This window comes from Chiloscyllium plagiosum, chromosome 8 (assembly GCF_004010195.1).
Source record: "Chiloscyllium plagiosum isolate BGI_BamShark_2017 chromosome 8, ASM401019v2, whole genome shotgun sequence".
In the NCBI taxonomy this organism is placed as follows: Eukaryota; Metazoa; Chordata; class Chondrichthyes; order Orectolobiformes; family Hemiscylliidae; genus Chiloscyllium; species Chiloscyllium plagiosum.
In genome coordinates, this window is record NC_057717.1 from 43,687,559 (window position 1) to 43,704,305 (window position 16,747).

Here is a 16,747-nt window from a genome sequence, read left to right on the forward strand (position 1 = left end):
CACATGAAATAAGTGAAACTATCACTGTATACTAACAGATGGAAGGCTTAACAGACAATCAATTCTTCAATGTATAATTTCAGTGACATCACACTGCAAGTTTTTGCTATAAATTCTGTGTTACGATCGAACCCTCCACAATCACCTGATGAAGGAGCATTGATCCGAAAGGTAGTGTGCTTCCAATTACACCTGTTGGACTATAACCTGGTGTTGTGTGATTTTTATCTTAATCCTTAAAAGGTTGTAAGGCCAGTGCCAAGCCCAATAGTTCTTTACAGATCCGAGAGTATTTCTATGTGGTTGTTGAGTTTATTTGCAATGTAACAACTGTCAGCTCTATTCCATCACCATCTTCCTGTAGGGCACAGCTCAAATTCCTATGTCACTAGCATCGATTGCAACTTTCAAGAGTTTCAAGTTTGGTGGAGCTAAAACCACGGATGACACTAAGGTCGATAGATTTTTTGATAGTGAAGGACAATTTGTTTTTTGTTTTCAGAGCGATGTAGTTAACCGCAGAGCTGGGCTGAAAGGTGGAGATTTGAGTTTAATGTGGAAAGGTGTGAGGTGATTCACATTGGAAGGAGTAAATGGAACGAAGACTACTAGTTAAAAGTTAAGTTTCTCAATAGTGTAGATGAACAGAGAGATCTTGGTGTCCAGGTAAAAGATCCTTGAAAGTTGCCACCCAGGTTGTCAGGATGGCCACTTTTTGGCTTTTCCTGGAAGGGGGATTGAGTTTCAGAAACGCAAGGTCATGCTGAAGCCATATAAAATGCTGATGCGGCTGCACTTGGAGATTTCCATGCAGTTCTGCTCATTGCATTGTAGGAACGATGTGGAAGGTTTGGAAAATGTTCAGTGGAGATTTCCGGGAATGTTGCCTGGAAAGGAGAAAAACGTCTGACGACGAAATGCTGAGGGACTTGAGACTGTATTTTGTCAGAGAGAAGAATGTTGAGATGTGACTTGATTGAGACAAATAAGACAATCATAGGTTTAGAATGATTGGACAGTGACAACCTTTTACCTCGAATGGCGATGGCAATCATGACGGGAAGCACCTTCACATTGAGCGGTGATAGATGCAGGACAGGTGTCAGAGCCAGTTTCTTTACTCAGAGAGTAGTACGGCTTTGAAAACAGTACGCACAACAGTAGACTGGACAAGTTTAATGGTATTTAAGCGGTCACTGGATAGGCATGTATACGATATTGGAATCATGTAGGTAAGATGGGTTTCACATTGCCTTCAAAGGTCAGCGCAACATCGAGGGCCGAAGGCCTGCTCTGAGCTGTAATGTGCCTATATTCTATGGAGCGTTGGTGAATATTGCTTTTAAATGTTAAATATCTCCTGGCATTCTTCCGTCCATCAAAAGTTTGTGCTCATCTTCAGTAAATCTGTTAATGATGCCACAGCGCTGCAGATGTTTGGAACAACTAACGGTAGAATCCGCTTCATCCCAAACGTCAAAGCACTCTTTCTTCGATGCTGGTCCTAGAATTCTTCGATGGCCTTTGTCTTTGCATTCGATGGGGTGAATCTTGCATGCCCGATATAACATCCGAAGAACATCACCTCTTCTTTTTGCAAAATATGAGTTGTTTCATTTTATTACCAGTTTTGTTTCTCTGAGTTGTTCAAAGAGCTCTGCAAACTTTACAATTTATTTTCAGATCTCTTGAAAGATCAAGACATCGTCTAAGTAGAATGCATAGTTTGTTGTCCAGCCACCACTCTTTTCATGAACTTTTGGACTGTGGAGGATTCGTCCTTCATTCCAAAACCGACACTTTGAATTGATGTTACCCATTTGGGGTTGCAAACACAGTCTTTATTTTTCCACATCGCTGATAAAAATACTTGCTAATAACCACTCAGTAAGTGCCATTTTGTGATGTAACTGGCTTGTCCAACTTTCTTCATGTAGACCTCCAATCTGGTATTAGGTATGAGCCCGACTTTCTTACGGCATTGACGTTCCAACTAATTTACACAAAATCCTTGATTCCAGTCAGGTTTGGGAGTGAATATTTGCTCGGATTTGGTTTGATGATAACTTCGTTGAGCATGGTCTCACTTCCTTCTGGACATGCCTGACTTTGAAAGGATTAAGCTGATAGGGATGTTGTTTCTTCGGAACTGCATTAACTACGTCTACCTCATGCACAATAGCACTGCTCCTACCAATTCTATTTCTGCATATGTCCTCATACTGCATTAACAAAACCTATCAACTGCATTGTTTCCTCCTGAGACAGATAGTTTACTAACCGAACGCACTCCTCAAGGTCTTCCTCGTTCTAAAACGCATTTTGAGGCACATCAAATTCGACAACATCTGGATTTGAATCCTCACTCTGCGAGGCAGTAAGGAACACTTGTTTCCCCAGTTCTTTCTCTCTATTATAATAAGGTTTTATAATCTCACGACATATCCGATGTGTCATCTTATCCAGATAGTTCACCTGATTCCACATTTTGTCTCTTTGATAGGGATCAGTGGCTTTGTAGGCATCTCCTGTCAATGGTGAGAATTCAAATACCTCATCATTAACGGAAAATATCCAAGTGTCAATGCTCTTATCTGCGACCTGATCCATTCTGTGTTTTTTCTCCTTTCGGTACTCTTGAGCTAACTCACCTAATCACCTTAATTTCTTCCTCAATTCCGACACATATTCCAAGTGTAAGATCTCCGACATTAATCCAGCCAATTTCTCTTAAATTAATTTCAACAGTCCTCTCCCCTCATGCCCAAATATTAAATCAAAGGGAGTGGACTGTTTAGATTGGTTTGCGCAATCCCTAATAGAAAGCAATATGAATGGGATAACGTTATCACAATCATGCGGGTAATCTTGACAGTATATTCTCAACATGGTTTTCAGAGTCTGATGCTACTTCTCCCAGTAATTTAGCATGAAAGGCACTTACTTTAAAGTCCCACATATGGAAGCGACCCATGACTTCCTTAAAAAAAAGCCACGCAGTGAAATTAGACTCTTGGTCTGAATAAACCTCTCTGGTTCGGCCATACCGCTTGAAGAAAGCTACTAACTCGTCTATCATCCGTCTTGCCTTCCGACTCCGAAATGTAACTCCCTCTTGAAATCTAGCAAGTTCTAATTCCCACTTTTAGTTCTCAGAAGGGGACCAAAACAATTAATTATAACCCACTTCAAAGTTTTTTCAAATGCGGGAATTGGTAACAAAGGTCCTGGTTTAATGACTGCATGAGATTTACTGATCAGTTGACAGTATAACATGAACAAGAGCGGTTAACCACATCCTTGTGCATTGGAGACCATTGGATTTTTTTAAACTTAGCCTGATTCTTCCATATACCTGGGTGATCTTCGACAGGTAGTTCAATTGCTACCCGGAATGCTTCCTGTCTGTATGCTACCAGCAACACAATCTGGTGTCTTCCGCCCGTGACTCCCCTGCACTAACCTGCCGTGATCTCCATTTTCGTCTCAAGATTCTATTTTTCAGATAATAACCCTCAGGAATATTCTCTGCCTCCTTTTCTAAAAAGGCATCAACATATGCATTGCTTACTGTCTCGCCTTCTAGTTGCAAGTTCATTAGATAACTGTACACTTCTGTCTGTGCAGTTTTATTTTCTGCACCATTACGTCACACAGGGTATCCGCTTACTGAAACTGAACTTCTTTGTCGAACTCTTTCAATTTTGCTTCTTGTGCGTTTTATGATAATGGGATCCTTTTACTACACAGTCTGGGAAAATACCAGGGCACTCGTCTTCTAACTCCTGGTTTTCCTGTGCGGAATTCGGCTTCTCCACAAAAAGGAATGTAATTCCCAACTTGGACACTGCTTAATCATTCCCCAGAACAAAATGGAATCCTGGAACTGGCGTTTTGTGAATCACTCCTACTGTTACATCCCAAGTCGTCAGTTGGTATTCCAACCTGATCTTACATCAGGAAACGCTAAATCTCTGTTCATCTATACCATAAATTTCCACTCTCTCGGTTGACAGATCAAAAAGAGTGCAAAATTGTTTATCTTTTACGATAAGCGACTTCTTTACATCCTGTGCCTCAATACAATAACATTTTCCCCTACAGACCGTGTTCTTTCACAGTAAACTTTACACAGGGATGCGAAATTTTTATTGAGATCAGACAACTACTCCATACCCAGTCCCTGCCCAGGCTGCACACTCTCCTGCAGCTCCTCGACGTTTCTTTTGATTTATTTTTTCACTTTTACTAATGCCACTGAACTTCTTTTACCACAGGTTTTGCCACAGTGCCTTTCTCCAATACCCAGCACTGTGATATTACGCATCCCACTTTCTGGCAGGTAAAATACTTTTTTTTTCCCCAGTGCCCTTTTTAGGTGCATTATTCAGGGCCAAAATAAGGTTCCGAAATGGATCTGCGTGGGTTACTGTGCAAAGGGTCGGTGTGGACCTATTTTACTAAAGGACCTTTTTTCCATAATGTCGGGAATCTAATATAATGTAACGTAATGTAATCTAATCTAATCTAATCTAATCTAATCTAATCTAATCTAATCAAATCAAATCTAATCAAATCAAATCAAATCAAATGTAAACTAGTCTAATCTAATCTATGCTAAGCAAGCGTCACTGTAATTTTCTTTGTCACACTCCATTACAGTGAAATCACCTTAGGCCTTTCACCACCCTTTCAGCCTTTGGGGCTTCATTTTTTAACCTGTGGCAAACAATTAACATTGCCGTCTACTCTTTGTTTCGTAGTGTAGGATCTCCCATTCTGCCAAATTCTACCGGGAACAGGATGAAATTATTGACAGAAGATTGACTTTTGCACCAAAGTGTATTAATTGGCCAACTATGCTGCTCTTCACACTTCCTGAATGTTCTGTTCATCCATGTGAATTATTTCATCTCTGGAAGTGAGTATGAAAGTGCTCCAGCAGATGATTTTCCCTCCTGTCTCATAAGTCTTACCTATTTTAAATATCGTCACCCAAATATCAAAATTACGACATTTAATTATTTTGATCTCCAGGTAAGTATGCCAAGCTTCATTCTTTATTCTTCTGAAGCGTGGTATATACAGTTCTGGTAACAATTCACAAGCGCTTTAAGTAGCCCGTGCGACCTCTTCATAAGCTATTGACCTCTCCTCTGACATCGCGTCAAATTTCTTATTAGGTCTGTCTGCCAGTTTAGTCCAAATGAGTATTACCCACAAGTCCTCGGACTATTCCACCTGCCTCGCCAATTTTTCAAATGAACAGAGAAGGCTTCCACATCATTTCATAAAAATATGGCGGTGTTCTGGCATATTTGTATATGTTATTATGGACTAGGCGAGGCCACTCGAAATATCCTTGAGCCAGCAGCCCGGGATGAAACTTTACAATATGTTTCTGTTTGTGTATTGTGAAAATTGCCCGGAGAAAACTAGCTATGTTGACTACCAGATTTTAAAACAGAGGAAGGCTTGTTCACAAGATTACGTAACGAAACGAAAAGAACAGAATGTAGAATTACCACAGAGCCCGAACTATCCAAACTAGACATAATTATGGTGTTCTGAATTCACACAACACTCCCAATAAGCAAAACCATTAAACAAAGAGCAAAACTGAAATAGACACTTACAGGTAGAAATTAGAATGGCGGAAGGAGAGAGAGAGAGAGAGAGAGAGAGAGAGAGAGAGAGAGACCGACCAGAGGCCTGTTTCTACGCAGCCCGCTGATGAACTGACTGAAACAAGTCATCAGCTTTTGGGCCGACTAATCCCTTTTCATTGTACAGGTAATTTGTTAAATGTAAGCTTTATCCTCAAGTCTAATCTGTTTGGGTATAAACAAAAAAAGACATCTCCATACTCTTTTCATCTCTGTACCAAACCAGATGATTCAAAGTCGGGAGTCTTTATACGAACGTTCTGAAAAAAAAATCAAGTATACACGATCCTTGAAAAAAGGAACAACTTTTTGGAAAAAAAAAGACTAGCTTTGTGACAATAAAAAATTAAGGGGTGGTAGGTATAGGACAGATGTTAGGGGTAGATTCTTTACTCAGCGAGTCGTGAGTTCAGGGAATGCCCTGTCAGTTTCAGTGGTGAATTCTCCCTCTTTATGGGCATTTAAACGGGCATTGGATAGGCATATGGAGGATAGTGGGCTAGTGTAGGTTAGGTGGGCTTGGATCGCGCAATATCGAGGGCCAAAGGGCCTGTCTTGTGCTGTATTCTAAAACTAAAACTAAAACTAAAACTAAAACTAAAACTAAAACTAAAACTAAAACTAAAACTAAAACTAAAACTAAATATCACTACCTTCTCTTTTTATCTCTACCCTGTTAAATGAACTTTGCGGATTGATTAGCAATTTTTGACATTTAAACTCTCTCACTCTCTCACAATTTCTTTCTTTGATCTTTCTATTTCTTACTCCCATTCTTCTCTCTTTCTTCCTCTTTCCTTTACGTCTCTTTGCTGAATAAAGAAGTCTCACTTTTCTCCTTTCTCTCGCTTTCTCTTTCGTCTCTCTCTCTCTTTGCACTTTATTGTCTTTCTTTTACTTTCATCTTTCCCTGTCTCTTTCTCTCTCCCTCTGTCTTTCCTCTCTTTCTCTCTGTTTATCTTCGAATTCCATTTTCCTCAATTGTAATTTTTATAAACTCTACTGCACTTGTCTTATTCTCTGACACAGCTAAATGTTTGGGCAATTCCCTTACAATTTCATAAAATGCAGTGCAATTTAGACAACATGAGAAGCAGATAAGTGAAGTTTCGGGCAGAATGTTCATTCCTGATGAAGTTCTTATCCCAGAAACGTGGATTCTCCTGTTCATCGGATGCTGCCCGTCTGCTATGCTTTGCCAGCACCACACTCTCGATTCTGCTCTCCAGCATGTGCAGTCCTCGCTTTCTCTTTACAATTTCAATTTTACATTTGAACTTGGTTAAACGCAATACTCACCTCTGTCTAATCCTGTCGAAATCACAGACCTGAGACCCCGAAATGTTACGATACAGTGTAAACCCTTCTGCTAATTTTGAAACAGATACACAAAAAACTTTTAAAGTATGAGTGACAAAGAAATTCCCAAATCAAACTGGTTAAACAAAAATAAAGTTTGTTCTTTAACTCTCAGAAAAGAGAACATTAAAGGACAGCAATCAATATTGGGGAATTTATTTCTTTTCACGATTTACCTCCCTTCCACTCGACAATGCTAAACTGATCCGATAAAACCACCGGATTAAGTTGACAAAACAAGCATATTGCAAATCCAGCTAGCTGTCAATCTTCCTGTTGCATCTTCCAAGATACGTTTTGCTGGGTTTGTTTCGTTGCTATTCTGCTGTGCAGATTTCATAAGCACAGGTAACTTTCAGAGAGCGGATGCACTGGCAGTCTGTATATGGTATTTCTTGCCAGCCTGGCTAACTGTTTAAACAGCCTGATTTTTCTGCCACAAAGTATCGGATCGTTTCATTGCTTTAAGGTCGTCAAAGCAATGGGATTCAAATTCGATTGGGTTTTAGTATTTTGGGGCGTAATGTATACTGATTATCTCAATTCGAATTGAGGTGGGACGAAGCAACTGTGCAGTGCTGTTTGTTCCACAGCCAAATGTTTTATATTTTTCATCTTTTTAGCAAACTCTGTGTTTGAAGCCAGTCACATGACAGTCTTACCCGCTTTCATTCCCTCTTGAAGGTGCAGTGCAAGCCTTCAACCTCATAACGATGGGAACGATATTATTAACCTTTTTAGATTTCAGAACATATTTGCCAGAAAATTGATGCATTTGAAAGTTTGAGTTGTAAAGTAAGGCTGGATAGGCCTGGACATTTACCATTAAATTCGGGAGGCTGAGAGTTGATCATAAGGAAGTTTATAAAATAATGACAGGTCTCTTCCAAAGGATGGGGGTGTTTCCAGTCTGGGGCCTTATTTTTTTTAAGTTTGCAGGAGAGAAATGTAAATAAAAGACGAGAATCAAATAATTACACAGTGTGGTTTGTGTGTGGAATGAACATTCAGAGGAAGGGGTTAATGCGGACACATTTACACCATTAAAATACAACTGGATTTGAAAAGGAAAGGTTTTGACCAACATGAGCACAGAACAGGCATGTAGGACGAATTTAATTGTACATATTGTTGGCATTGAACAAAAGGGTCAGATTTCACACTGTTTGACTTAATAACGTTGAAAATAATTTTGCGCCATTATTTAACAAAGGCTCCAAGGGAAAGCCCGGGAACCTCAGGCCGATGAGCCAGATGTCAGTGATTGGTAAGCTGCTGGAAGTCATTCTGATTTACATTTGGAAATACAAGGACTCATTACCGACCGTCATCATGGCCGCACACGTGGGAAATCATGCCTACCCAATCGGTTTCCATTTGTTGAAGAGGCATCCAAGAACATGGATCAAGGCAGATAAATATTCGTCTATTTTGCCTTCAGCAACCCCTTTGACAAGTTCAATAAAGTGAACTGGTTAGTAAGGTTAGATCACATCCAATCAGGGAGACCTAGCCAATTGGATGCACAATTGACTTGACAAAAGGAGAAAGAATGTAGTGATCGAGGATTGTTCTTAAGACTGGAAGACTGTGATAAGCAGCGTGTCGTAAGGATCGGTGCTTGGTCCACTGTTGCACATCATTTACTTAAGTGATTTTGCTAGAAACGTGGGAGTCATTGTTACTACGCTTGTGGACACCGAAATTAGTGGGCATGTAAGCAGTGAATACAGTTATCGAAGGAGATCTTGATCAACCGGGACATTAGGCCAAGTAATGAAAGGTATAGATTAATTCTGGTGTTGGATTTTTTTTAAACATCTAGAGAGTACGTGGGCGGCACGGTGGCACAGTGGTTAGCACTGCTGCCTCACAGCGCCTGAGACCCGGGTTCAATTCCCGCCTCAGGAGACTGACTGTGTGGAGTTTGCACGTTCTCCCCGTGTCTGCGTGGGTTTCCTCCGGGTGCTCCGGTTTCCTCCCACAGTCCAAAGATGTGCAGGGTCAGGTGAATTGGCCATGCTAAATTGCCCGTAGTGTTAGGTATGGGGTAAATGTAGGGGTATGGGTGGGTTTCGCTTCGGCGGGTCGGTGTGGACTTGTTGGGCCGAAGGGCCTGTTTCCACACTGTAATCTAATCTAATCTAATCTAATCTAATCTAATCTAATTTCAGAGTATTAACAAAGTTAATGGTACAGCCCTGGGCAGTGTTGTCAAACAGAGAAATACCAAGGGATGCACTTACACTGTCCCTTGGAAGTGGTATCAAAGGTCGACAGGGTATGAAAGCAGCATTGGCCACAGCTATTTTCCTTGGTTAGAGCCATTGAGCAGATGAATTGTAGATGTTTGCAATATTGTCCTCAATAGTGCCTTTTGGTATAGGAGGCTACGAGGTGACTTTACATGTTTGATAAAGTTATGCGTGGAATAAATAGGATGAATATCCGAGGTTCAGCCAATCTAAAACTAAAGGGTATAAATGTGAGGGAACAGATCAAAGTCTTTAAGAAGGACCGGAGGGGCAGCATTATCCATAGAAGGTGGTGCATATATGGAACAGACTAACAGAAAAAATGGTAGATACAAGTACAAATACAGCATGGAAAATACATTTCTGCAGGTACATTGAGAGAAGAAGGTTCGAAGAGATATTGGCAAAACATTTTGAAAACCTGGTCAGCGTGGACGGGTTGGATTGAAGGTCGACTTGTGTGCTGCATGATTCTATGTCTCCAGTTATTGGAGGAGGAGACTATCCAGACAAGAAATTTTGTAGAGACTGAAGAAAGTTACAAACACAAGGGGGGTCGTCTGGATTGGAGTTCGTTCAAAATATGTGGAGGGATTGCAGAGAAGGGAAGAGGTTGAAGAAATATGAACTGTTATATAATTTAGGGTGACTGAAGACACTCTTCCACAAGACATGTCACAGGCAAAGGGTTGGATAGGCAACACAGAACAGAAAGATCCCGGGCCGCATTACCGCTCTGTCGAACGTGGCCTGCGTTCACCTCTGTTGTACCGATGCTCACGAAGAGAGCACAGGCCTGCATTGACAACTGTGAACTCCCTACGCTCTCTTCCAACAACGAAACTTAAAGAACGTGTAGTGATTAGGCCTGGACTGTGTCCTTTCAGTCCTCTCTCTCCAACAGTGTATCTATCATGTCTTCTTAGTCGAATACTGAGGAGACAGATAATTAAATAGAATCGATAATTAGACTGTCGCAGTGCAGGTCACAATTGTAGAATGACATTCACTACGGTAAAAATATGGAAAATTTCAGTCTCCATCCCGGCTTGAACTGCTCTGTCTCTCTGGAGTGGAGAATTCTGCTGAGTCTAGAGTAGCAGAAAGAGCGAGAACCGCTTACAGAGGCAGCAACTAGACCTACACCATGAGGGGAACCACATGGAGAAATAGTGCATCTATCACCAGAGTGCAGGAAGATTTCAGAATGAAACAATATTGTGGGAAGAAGGGATTTTGATTTCTCATACACTTGGATGAGCAACCTGTGCGCAGGCAATGTGATCGCCTAGTGGTATTATTGTTGGACTTTTCATCGAGAAACTCTGTGAAAAGTTCGAATCACACTAGCTGAAGTAAATGCGTCCAATCAAAATGCGTAGTTACCCGAATGTAATTGAGTATTAAATGGTAACAATTATTAGAAGAAAAAAACTCCACCTTTTCGCGAAGTACATCTGCCATTCTCACCTGGTATGGATTGCATCGTGTGACTCCACACTCTCAGTAATGTGGTCGACATTCAATTGCCGTCTGCACGCTGCGCAGTATCGCTGTGACCAAGGGTTGACAATGTGGGAAAGAGATGTGAAGCTATAATAACACGTAGTGCAACTCGGAAAACACACGTTTGAAAGTCCCAGTCCCATTTTGTCAGAAAACTTGAAAATGCTATTAGATGACGATAGGCTCGGAAAGTGTGGACTCCAATGCCCCAACACCCCAACATATTCCTGATGCAGGGATTTATGCCCGAAACGTCGACTCCTCCGTTTCCTGGTTACTACCTGACCTGCTGTCCTTTTCCAGATGCATACGTTTTGTTTTAGATCTCCAACATATGGAATCTTCCCTTTTTCCTCTCACATGGCGATAATCTCAAGTGACCACCACCATTCTTACTGAGGACAATAGTCGGTAGGATAAAGGCGCGGCTGCTAGCTTTGTAGGTAGCAAGTTCCTACGGGATACATACGCAGTGTTCCCTGGTTCAGAGTGTTTGCAGGTGGTTTACACAGATATAATGAAAAACTAGTGTTGTGGTGAAATTCTTTGGTTTGACCGCCTATGTGGTTGATTCTCTTGTAAACATTTCGTTTCCCTCCATGATAGTAACTTCAGTGTTGTGACGATCAGATAAATGGACGGTACCTTTTTCACGTTTTATTTTAGTCTTAGATTCCCAACAATTTAGAAACTGACCGTTTAGCCAAAGAAAGGGGAAGGAGAGAACAACAACGAACTCCCACTCTTAGAAATACTGGTTGAGCAAACGAACAAACATTCCTTACCAGAGTGTACAGAAAGGATACACATACAGACCAGATCCTTAATTAAAAATACCCCAACATTCACAAGGAGAGCCTTGTCAAGAGTGGATATAGTTGTGCCATAACATACCGTAACAGTCCAGAACCATGACATAAAGGAGAGGAACACATGTACAAAGTCTCTACCAATAATAGGTGTATCTATCAGCTTCAGCTGACGATTCGTTGGCATACAAACAAGACGAAGAACTCACGGTTTCCCACAAAACACTGACTACATTAAAACAGTCTCAAAAGTAATACCAAGACTTCTGTGTCCTCTGAGAATAACGACAGAACAAAACCCCCTCAGCCAACACTCCATCAGTTATTATGCAGGACAAAAAAAGACAATTGCACAATATTCACAGCGAATGCGATGTGTAAAATACCATGCAGCAATTGTAATAAACCTTATGGATGCAGCGGCAGTTTAAAACAATGACGAATTGACAGGTGGCGCTCTCAGGATGATAGGATGCTGCAGACCGAGTCAGGTAGATAGGTTACCTCAGGGAAAGGTAGGAAAGGTGGGCAGATCGTGTAGGACTCTCCTGCGGCTGTTGCAATATCAACGAAGTATACTGTAGGCGGTCAAACGGTCTCAGTGAGATGTCGCACTGACAGCCACGTTCCTGTTAGCGTGACCAGCTCTACTGTAATGAGAGATATATAAGGATCCAGAAGAGCGATTTTTGAAAAGGGACTCATTACTTATCGGGACCGACGGCCGTTTCTGCAGCTAAACGCGCGACACCAGAATGGGGTGGTACCTCCCCGGTGCCAGAGTCAAGGATATTTCAGAGATGGTGCAGAATATTCTCACAGGAGAGAAGGTTCAATGGGACATCGTTGTACATTTGTACAAATAACTAAGGAAGAGAAAGGGATGTGGTCCTGATAAGAAAATACAGTAAATTAGGGAGGAGGGAAAAAGGAAGTCCTCATGGAAAGTAATATTCGGATTACTCCCTGTGTCACGTTCCAGTGAAAGTAGCAATACCACGATAGAGCAAATGTCTGCATGGCTGTCAACCTTGTGATTGGGTGAAGGTTTCACATTTTGGATCTTTGGAATTTCTTCCGAGTTCGAATTGAACTGCGTAAGAAGAAGGGACAGCATTTGAATGGGAAAGTGGCGACTGTCAAGGCAGGAAAATTTCCTGGGGAAAAACGAAACCATTAATTGAATGGGAGTAAATCCAAAGAGAGAGTAGGAAATGAGTTAAGTCTTCGCCAGGTACAGTTTAGAAGTCAATCACTAAAGTCAGGCATGAGCAAGGCACAGAATGAGGCAGGGCTGTCCAGTTACACTGCATTTATTAGAACGCAAAATATATAACAGGTAAAGCAAGTCGACTCAGAGTATTACTGCGAACATGGGACTGGGATAGCATAGATATTCCAAAGATGTGAATTAGGCATGGATGAGTTTGGCAGCTTTATGTTCCAGCGTTTAAATATTATGGGAAGAGCAAAGAGCGGAGCAAGAGACGAGATGAGGTGGCGATTTTGATCAGGGATGAGATTTCGACGAAGCATAATGTGAACAATACTGTTAACATGTCCAGTGAAGTTATTTGTGTGGAACTGAGAGAGAGAAAAAAGATGATCACCTTATTTGAATTGTTATATAGATGGCCCGAAAAGTCAGCAGAATTTGAGAAGCAAGTTGAGAGGGAGATTTCAGTTATCTGTCAGAATAATAATATTGTAATGAGAGAGGATTTTAACTTTCCAAACATAGATTGCTCTTCTTATAATGTTAAAGGCTGAAATGTGAAGGCATTCGTTAATTGCGTATGAGAAACAATTCTTATTCCGTTTGTCAGATTTACCTAGTAATGAATCACAGGATGAAGGGGGTCGCTGTTGATGTCTGCATTTATTACCCTTCCTGAATGCCCCAGAGGGAAGTGAACAACAAAAGCATTGCTATGGGACTGGCGCCACACTGACCAGACAAGGTAAGGATTACAAATTCCTTCCCTAAAGGACATTCCTGAACCAGATGAGTTTTTCCAACAATCGACATTGGTTTAGTGGTCGTCACTCGATTCTTTGTTGTAGATCCCTTTAACAGCACGGTGGTACAGTGGTTAGCACTGCGGCCTCACAGCAGTTCAATTCCCGCCTAAGGCGACTGACTGTGTGGAGTTTGCACATTCTCCCCGTGTCTGCATGGGTTTCCTCCGGGTGCTCCGGTTTCCTCCCACAGTCCAAAGATGTGCAGGTCAGGTGAATTGGCCATGCAAAATTCTCCGTAGTGATAGGTAAGGGGTAAATGTAGGGGTATGGGTGGGTTGCGCTTCGGCGGGTCGGTGTGGACTTGTTGGGCCGAAGGGCCTGTTTCCACACTGTAAGTAATCTAATCTAATCGAATCTAAGATCAGTGCCATTTTCTGTGGAGCTTCAGAGATGACCTTGCAGAGCATTATGAAATTATCAGCAGCGTGGATGGGGTGAACAGCCAGAGTTTCTTAACCCAAGTTAGATGCGTCCAAAACTAGCGGGAATAGGTTCAATGTGAAAAGGAAAGGTTTAAAAGGCATCCAAGGAGAAATGATTTCAATTTGAACTGTGCCTGTATGGAATTAACTGTCAGATGAAGTAGTAGACATTGGTACAATTACAACTTTTAAAATAATCTGTTTTGGTGCATGAATAGGACGGTTTGTATGGATATCGAAATGTTGGATTAAGTTAGGATGCCGAGTTGGCATGGACGAGTGGGCTGAAGGTCTGTTTATATGGTATTATACCTCCATGACTCTAATAAATTAAAATTAAGATGGCTTTCTCTTTTCTGAAGAGGTATCAAAAGGTCAGATCATTCACCTTAGGTCTGAAAAGGTAAAGCCGTGATTTCGATTAGATTTGTTTCCAAGATATTTAATTTTCAGGGAGACAGAGAGAAATTGTCACAAGTTTTGGGATCTAGTTTCAAGTAATTGCCAAATAATGCAGGGTAAAAACGTCGAGTTGATTTTATTCAGTTGGTTCTGGACATCTTGAACAGTCTGAACTGGATGCAGATTCAGCAGTTATTCTCAAAAACGATTTGGAATATAACTATTTGATGAAGTATTTGGAGGGATATGGACAAATAGGAGGGGCGTTACGACAGATTTGCAATATCTCGAAAGGGAGAGAATGCAGCATCAAGGGGCTGAATAGCACACAGCCCCTGTGCTCTGCCCAATTCGCTCTGAATGATGAAGCTCATCCCAGGGCAGAGAGAGGATGGATACCCACACTCACCCCACAATGGTTGGATGAAGCCAGCTGCAGACTAATAGGAGGACAGGTGTGGAAATACTGCAACCAATGGTTCTGAATGAAGCGTGGGACCATCAGTATGGGACGTAACCTTGTGCCAGTGCATTGCCACTCCGAGGGGCCACTCAGTGAGTGTCAAGAGGTGGATGAGAGACAGCCGCGACTGGAGAAAAATGGTGTTTGTGTGGGAGGATTAAAAATACATGATGTCGGCTGTTAGACTCAAATTAAAAGCTCCCGCTCAATTAAAACCAAAAGAACTGCAGATGCTGAAAATCAGGAACAAAAACTGAAGTTGCTGGAAAAAGCTCTGCAGGTCTGGCAGCATGTGTGATGACAAATTAGAATTATCTTTTTATATCCAATGACGTTCCTTAGAAATGATATTGGGAAAATACCTCTTCATCTAGAGAACATAGATTGGGGGAAGGGTTTAGGAATACATGATAGGTGGGGATAGAGTGAGAAGAACAGGTGGCACAGGATTGGATTACGATCTGGCTGGGAGGGTAAACAGCTGATAATGGAGACTGTTCGTAGCTAATCATAGGTAGTGTGTAATGGCAGGCTATGTGATAACAAGGCTTGGTGGTTGGATTGGGGGCGACGACATGGGGGAACTTCAGACCCTAAAATTATTTAACTCGGTATTGTGCACAGCTGAAGGGTTCCCAAACTGAAAATGAGATGTTGCTGTTCCAGCTTATGCTGATCTTCGCTGGAGCATTGCAGCAAGCGTGAGACGGATATTATCCAGGGAAAAGGTTACTCTCTGGAAGTGGCAGGCAACAGCAAGACCCAGGGTCTCTTTTTGCAGGCAGAATATAGATCATCAGCAGTCACTTCTGCCAAATCCGAGATGCCACTTTCAGACACATTCGTCCCTGCACTCCATTGAGTACCATCTGCAGGGCCCGTTACCTCTCGAACACCCTGGTTCACTCCATCGCCACTCCCAACCTTTGCCTACACAACAGCATCTTCCCCTGAAAATGCTGAAGGTACAATAACGGCTCATTTACCTTCTCCTTCCTCAGTATCCAAAAAGCCAAACAGATTTTCCAGTTGAAGAAGCATATTTTTAAAAGTTCACGCTTAACTCTTCACAATATGGTCGCCACCTCACAGAACAAAAACGTCCCTCAGCTTCCAGTTACCTGTCACTTTAACACCCCAAACTCTTCCCTGGCGAGCACCTCTGTCTCAGGTTTACTGCAGTGTTTCAACGAATCTCAGCAGAAGGTGGAAGCACAGCATATAATTTTCTGCTTGGGGATGCTGCAGCCTTTCGAAATCACTGTCAAGTTGAATAATATTAGAGCCATTTCATAGTCCCTAATCACAGACGCCAGGCCTTGTATCACATAGCCTGATATTACACAACATCTATTGCCAGCCACTAACTGCCTACGTCGAAAGCTATTCCTAACCTACATCACTCGAAGACTGGAGGAGCCGAGAACAGAATCCTCTGGAATAAGCTCCCCACTCTCTCTAAACTCATTGAAAATGTATCTTAAAATCATTCTCTTTGATCAACGTTTTGATCATCTGCGAAATGCCTTAGGAGATTTGACGAAGGGAAAGGTGCCATTCAATGCCATTGGATGTTTTTATTGCCGTACATTAAGGTAGTAGGAATGTATCCTCATTCTTGTAACTGAGGAACAGCAGCAAAACCAGGAAGCACTGCGCAATTTTAGCACATAATGGACACGGGTGGTTGATGACAGAGCGGGACCAAAAGGAGGGCAGAGGACGGGGCGGGACAACCACGCGGGGGTGGCTCTTCCTCCAACCAGAGTAGATGATGGGTGAGAACAGACTAATCTTTGTGATCGTCCAGCCCAGTAGTGAAGTGTCACTGTGACAAGTGCGC